This window comes from Rhagoletis pomonella, unplaced genomic scaffold (assembly GCF_013731165.1).
Source record: "Rhagoletis pomonella isolate Grant_MI unplaced genomic scaffold, Rhpom_1.0 Rhpom_scaffold_00007, whole genome shotgun sequence".
In the NCBI taxonomy this organism is placed as follows: domain Eukaryota; kingdom Metazoa; phylum Arthropoda; class Insecta; order Diptera; family Tephritidae; genus Rhagoletis; species Rhagoletis pomonella.
In genome coordinates, this window is record NW_023458561.1 from 54439524 (window position 1) to 54446913 (window position 7390).

Consider the following 7390-nt stretch of genomic DNA (forward strand, 5'->3'; position numbering starts at 1 on the left):
AAATTTTCAAATTATACATCCACAGCCATTTTTGAGTGAAAAGAGGTCTCGCATAGTGTCGTTAGTAAGGAATTTGAAGTCCAAAAAGCCGATTAATATATTCCTACTGTTAATAAAATAAACTTTAATGGATGAAGTGAGCTCAAGCTCAAGAAAAACTTTTTATAGATGAGACACTCTATTTCTTACCCAACACTCTCTAGTAAAAATGAAAAGCACGATAGTCCTTTTTAACGCCGTGTTCAGTATTCTGTTTAGTTTGTTCTTGTCTTATTTGGATAGGACATTTAAATCCCATCAGATCAGTGATATGCAAGTTCATAGCTTTCTTTAGTTAATTTAATACAAAGACTTATATCTTCCAAACTGTAACGTGTCCACCTATGTAGTTGTCCTCAGAAGTGCAAAGAAATGGGTTCTAGGATCTTAATTATGGATGCGTACCACCTAACTCAGCACCAGAATAATGGTATTCTGATTCAGCAGGCTGATATACGAATACATCTATTCACTCTTAAGCATGTGCAGTGATGTCTTGCATGTAAAACATCGCTTTCACTTGCTTTCGCACATAACTTTTTTCATTATCCTTTAATGGATAACTTGCCACTTCAGCCACTTCTCTACTTACGTACTCATCTTCTTTATTACACTTAAGTTCTTCATTTCCAGCGGCACACGCGGTCCGCATGCGAATGCGATGCTTTGAAACTTTTTTTTTTTTTGGTGTTGTTCGGGTATTGTTTTTATTTTTTTGCCTTTTTACATTCATACAGCGTGCGCCATGTCCAGTCGGAAAGACATAGCAGCTACTGTCCGCAAGAGGATAATCAACTTGACAGTGAGTTACTTTCATCACTGGCAGAGCGCTGGCAGCCTGTGGCGTGCGGTGCACGGTAAGTGGATGAATATCATGTGTAATAGGAAATGTGGATTAGTGTATGTCTTTGTATGCGATGGTGTCACGCTACAGGACTTAATCACCGCCACTGAATGGTTATCATGCTGTTTGTTATTGTGTGGTTAATTAATCACAATGTGATACTTGGAGGCAAAGGAAACCAACAGGATTCGGATAACCAATACAAAGAAAAATACAGAGAAAAATTCGTATATGTATGTATATGTATGCATAGTACATATATGCAAGGACGCAAAAACCAATCGACAGAATGGAAATCAAATAGTAACTGGTAGAGCAAGTATGAATTAATGCATTTGTAATTACATGCTCAACCATTAAATAAGTTCACAGTATGCATCTTGTTGTCTAGCGATTATAGTGATGCTTCTACATCCTTCCAACAGAAACACTAATTGAGTGAATGGTTATCAATCACCATAGGTACACAAGATAGTAAAGCAAGCGGGAGCGGAAGTGTATTTTACCAGGAAACTTTGAAAAGCATATTTGTATACACCAGTGTTATCTTTAAAAAATGTCTCATGCTCATTCAGCATGTATGTGATCAACCGAAATTGAACGCAGTGCGTTAAAAGCTAACTACATTCCCAATGTTTGTTTTGCATAGGTTTTTGATTTGACGTTTCACTCAGTGAATTGAAATGCAAACGCACTCAAGCTTATTTCGGGTAACGCAGAAAAATTAAATTAAAAAATTAAATTGCTAAATTAACAGGACGACGAATGATGGATGTGTACGGAGTCAAGATCTAAGCCGCCAGACACAAATGACAGACCAGCAGTGGGGAGGTAGTTCAGGAATTAAAAATAGTACAAATAACAATTTTGTGCTCGAAAAGCTCCTAATATGGCGTCGAGGAGTTGATAAGGTGCACGCTTAAATTCTACTGATGAAAGCATGCCCGACGACTGGAACTTACTTAAGTGTGCTCAGTCGAATCCATAAGAATGCTATGTTAGCTATTTAAAGTTGAACTTTTTGAAGTTGATTTGCATGATGAAGACCAGTAAATTAGGGATTCAAAATTATACCATCGTAAACCTTTTTTAATTCTCTATAAAAACGTGGTTAAAAACATTGGGGTTTTTCAAGAACTATTTTTAAAATATTTTTCCTTATGACGAGATGGTTTATTTTGTGAGAATCAACAAATATTTGTAATTTTTTTTTTCGAAAACTTATGTTAAGATATATTTGGTAAGGTGTTAAACATCGGGTCTTTGCAAAACGTAATATTTTATTGCGATCAAATTTTTGTGAAAGTTAATTCATAAAATAGCTTTCATGAGATTTTCCTACAAATTATGTTCTGAGTTAACTTCCACTGAAGTTATGTATTTCTGGACTGCGTGGAAATTAAGTCTGAAATAATTTCCATGGTTTCATGAAAGTTATATCCGTGAAAGTTGTGTCAGCTTAACCTTGCGAAAAATCTTGGGAAATACCGGCGATATGTAGAGGACATTTGCAATACATTACCGAGTTAAAAGGCGCTTTCTATAGCACGATAAAGAGCTGTTAAATTGCTTCAAAGCGTTTCAAACTAAGCAGGTAACAGTTCCGAAACTATTTTGTTACGGATAGTCTTCATATTTGACCGTTAACCCTCGGACTACCACGGTATTCTGGCATTAAACAAAAGTCATCAATAGCCAGGTTTAATGGGTTTTAAATTTTTCTTTTTGTATACAAGGCAGGCTTTTGACGCCTGTTACAAAAAGGGTTGTCTTTCCCCAATTTACGTATGTAGATGTCGCACTTTTTCAATTACTCACACCTCTTATGCTGAGCATCAAGCAAATGCTGGGGCCAATCGATGGACCTTTGCCACTTTATGAATATAAAAAATTCCAAATATGCGGCAGGCGTAGCGGCAACGTCGTCACTGCTTTCAATTCAATCAGAAACGCTGACTCATAATTACGGCAGTGCTTTTGATTACGGGCTCCGTAAGTTCGAACAGATATAATACTCGCACATCTTTTGCTGCATTGAGTGGCAAATTGCTTAAAAGTTGTACGGCACCAAACGTCACCACTAAAAGGACATTATTGTAATATCAATTGCGTTCGGAAAGCGAGCAAAAATCGCAGTGTTTGGAATTTTTCTTTTTGGTTGAAAAGCAGATTTTTGGGTTTTCTCTTTTCTTTTGCATTTCACTTTTGAATTCCGATGCCCATTTAAAATATAAAAGCTGTAGCGAAATAAATAAAACTTTAGTGCAGTGTACGTGCGGGTCATATGCCACTCCACTCTGCGACTTCAGATCGCTTTACGTTCAACAAAAAATAAAGTTTCTGCACTTCAAAGAAAAAGAACGTCGCCCATTTTGACTTCCAATAAAAATGGAAATTAAAATTCTTCGAATAGCATAGCTGAAATTTGGCAGCAAATTTCCTATTTTTGCCGACACATGCGCGCGTAGGAGCGCGTGGAGCACTGACCATCCGGTGAATACTTGGAACGCTCCTCTGTTGTCTGCTCTTAAACCGTTATTTATTCGGTTGCTGTGTAATTACGCTTTTATAGCCAGTTACGTTTGGAAAATGTAAATTTGAATTTGCTGTCATAGCCACCTTGCCATTCACTCAGATTTTCGCCTACACTACGAGCTCTGTAAAGTTACGTAATCCGCCAACGTGTATACTACAGCGTAGTCTATCAATTTCTTATACACTTTGTTTATTTTCTGTTTTTCTTTTTTTCTTTTTATTTAACTGACTGTCTGCCAAAAGTTTGCATAATCTGCCAATTTAAAGTCATATCTGTTTTTTGGAAAATTTCGCAAAATCACACACCGAGTCCGTATATTACGATATGCATCAATGAAAATGTGTTTATCAAGTAGCAGAAGCCCTGGCAGCTAGTGCTTGATATAAGGCGAAAGAGTGGACTAATATTTAGTTGGACAGACGTCGGTAGCCAGAGGGCTAATTTACTTGCGATTGTATGAGTATGCGGGGAAAGAAGTTATATCTCTGTTTGTTTGCATGTGAGCACAAGTCAAATTGCTATCGCAAATAGATCTTTTATTTTATTTAAGCATAATCGTTGGAATAAACAGCAACATTTTCAAAGTTTTATAAATAGCTTGAATTGCTTCGAATTTGTAGTGATGGTATTAAAGATAAGCGAAATGAAGTGTCGGAGATTAAAAGTTTTCAAGTGTACATGCAAATGCATTACACCGAACCACCTCACCAGAAAAAAAAGTTCGCCCGTCCACCCTTGAGTTCTAAGTATTTTTGCAATTTCAAAAAAAAAAAAACACTTCCGAACCTAGCATTTTAAATTTTTGTATTGCATTCGGCAATAAAACTTACTTTTTAGATACATAGTTCTACTGGAATAATCAAAGTATACTTTCCTAGAAAAATTTAGTTATTTTTGGAGAGCTTTACTGTCGGTTTCACGAAAGCAATTTAAGTAAAAACAGATTTGTTTACCGTCAGCTTCCATATTAAATTCAAATAAAAAAATAATTTTTCAGTTAAATTGCTTTCGTGAAACTGGGTTTAGGTAGTACTTAAGGGAAAATAACTGAGATCTGGTTGATAAGTACTAGAACGGGGTACTGGAGATCAATGAACTTTTCAACAAAAACCATTTCCCCTTCGATTTATTATAGTTTAAGATCCGACCACAAACGCCAACAGTTAGTAATAAAGTGAGTGCCAAATACAATATTTAATTATTTATTTATTTTTTGTTTTTGTAAAAAATCAATCTAATATGTGATATAAATTTAGCAAAAAAAGCTAAACAATTAATGGATCTAAATCCTTTTCCAGCAAATCTGTCTAACGCATAAGGTGCTTACGGTTCCTCTGCTACAAACAGCGGCGAGGTACTTTCAGGACTAGAACTTTTGAGTCCAGGTGGTGGATGCATTAGGTTTAAAGTTACAATAATAAGTTCCAATCAGTTCGTCGACAGTGGACTTTCGCCTTTCTCACAATACGCCTAACCGTAAAACCTTGTAGACGTATATGACAAGATCGCCGTTCTTTTTGACAGGACAGAGCATACTCAAATTGAAATTGGTAGGCATGCTTTCGTCGGACCATATATTTCATAGAAGTTTGTCTATTCACCTCACCTACTCCTAGCCACCATACTGCTACCGTTAGCAGCGTGACCATGTAGGCAGCGTAGGCTTTATCGGCCTCGTCATACCAACTGCTTCTGCGCTGAAATCCGATTGCTCCCTCAGCCGCAGCTTAAGGGCGAATATGTTGTTCGTCTACAGCCTCCAATATCGACATTTACTTACTTTAGTTCTGAGATTATTCGGATTTATGTGTGAGCTCTTTCCGGCTTTGGCATTAAAGACAATCGGAGCAACTCTTCCTGATATTTCAATATAGTTGTGTTAACGGAAGCACAACACTTCAATAGTACTCATACATTTTAGCATTTTTCTTTTATATAACTCTTATCTATGCATAAAATATTTTTACCAACTCCCGTATGAATTTCAAAATAATCCGCCCCGGCAGGACATGCCATTCATAATTTATGCTTCTTCAAAAGGATCCACCAATGTACAGCATATCAGTTGCAAAGTCTTATTCATATTTTATTTCGTATCCATTAACCACAGTTGTAAAACATGCAAACCCAAGAGCTGATTAACATATTTAGCAAAGCGGAAACTATGCAACTCACTTCCGTCGCAACTATCTAAATGCCAGTGGCAGCCGAAATGCGCAGTCATTGACTTTGTTGCAACTATGAATGTATGTATGTATGTACATAAGTACTTGTATGCGAGTGAGTGTGGATACAGAAATGCGCCCGCACAGTTATCACTCGCTCTTTGAAGAGTATGTGTAATACATTCATAATATCCAGTATCTATGTATCTGCATCAGCCCATTGCCCATGTGAATTAACATTTTTGAAAATTACACGCGATTCAAAATAAAATACTCGTAGTTTAAAAATGAAATATGCAAAAGAGCAAATTATTTGAGATAAACGAAAAATTTTCCATAAAAATATTGCTACATTTTTTATGCGCATAACAATTTTCCAGCGTTTACCACTTTGTTGCAGGACGTGCGCTGGCACATCAAATGTATGGTGGATGTCGTTATCGAAATGAATACTGGCTGACGCACGCCATTTACAGTGGCGCACAGTGGGCTGGGAGCGACCAAAACCGCCAGTTTTGAGGTGGGCAGAAAATGAAAATTGACTATATTTTTGATGAGAGAGATAATTCAGATTCAGATAATTCAAGATAAAAGGTTTTTGAGCATACTGGTTTTAGTTCGTTTTATAACCAAGAGGGAAGTCATGCAATAAAAACCTTTTCTCATGCTAATCCCCGGCGACCACACGAGCGCTGCATAGAGTAAAACCGGCCCGCCAATTCTTTCCCGTCAACAACGTTTCTTTGTCTTTGCCCGCGGTGCTGCCGGCTAGCGAATCGAGGAACTTGTTGCGGCTTTGTAGTCGATTGACAATTGCGGTTGCGTGCGCCGAGAAGGATAGCTGACTGTTGAAGATAACTCCGAGGATTTTCGGGTCATTCGCCATTGGAATTGGTTCGACATCGACGTGAATACATTACTTCTTTTGTCCTTTGTACAGAAAACAAATTACAGCAACATCGGAGCACACTGTGCGACGTCTACAATATAGCCATTATAAAATCACACAGCCACAAACCACCATACAATTTTCCACAAATACCCTGTAGGAAAATCCCGAACTAGTGAACCAAACTTCTAGTTTCGTACTCGATCTTTATCGCCAAAAACAGACCAGTCTAACAGTAACTATATCGTAACCTTTTCTGCTCAGTAATACGCTGATTTGCTTAGTCAAAAATAGTCGCAAGAAAAGTGTTAATCACAAAGAATAAAAAAAAACCCCTGTAAGTCTATTTCCAAGGTATCGAACTTAGAACTGGTTCGGGACTATCGAAAGTGATGCAGCGGGGGGCAATTGACACTTCGTAGGACTTCGCAGTGTTAAATTCGCCAGTTTCTATCATGCAAAAGAGAATTAACGCGCACTAGTCTCTAGTACCGAGCCAGCTCGGCACTACTGCGTTCCTCTACAGGGCATGTACATTCATCTACATATTTTTGTATGTAGAAATTTATGAACGTACGTATGTATGCGTCGAATCATGTGTGCGATGTGGCATGATTACCAAATAATAACCATGCAGCATTGCAAAGTAGACAAAAAGCAGTGGCTATGCAGTCGGCATGAGTTGAGCGTTGAGCTGAATGAGCTCGGCAAAGTCAAGGGTCAAGCCTTTGCTTCTGACTGACTAAAATCAGCAAAGTAAGAAGTGAACAAACGAGTGGATAACTGAATTCTATGGTTGTGTTTTTTTGACCACAGAGAATTGTTGTCTCTTTGCTGTGTGGGCAGTTAGGATAGTGACCTTCTGGCTGTCTGTGACCGGATATGCTGCATTTTCCGGGAATTTAGTTGAGTTGTCG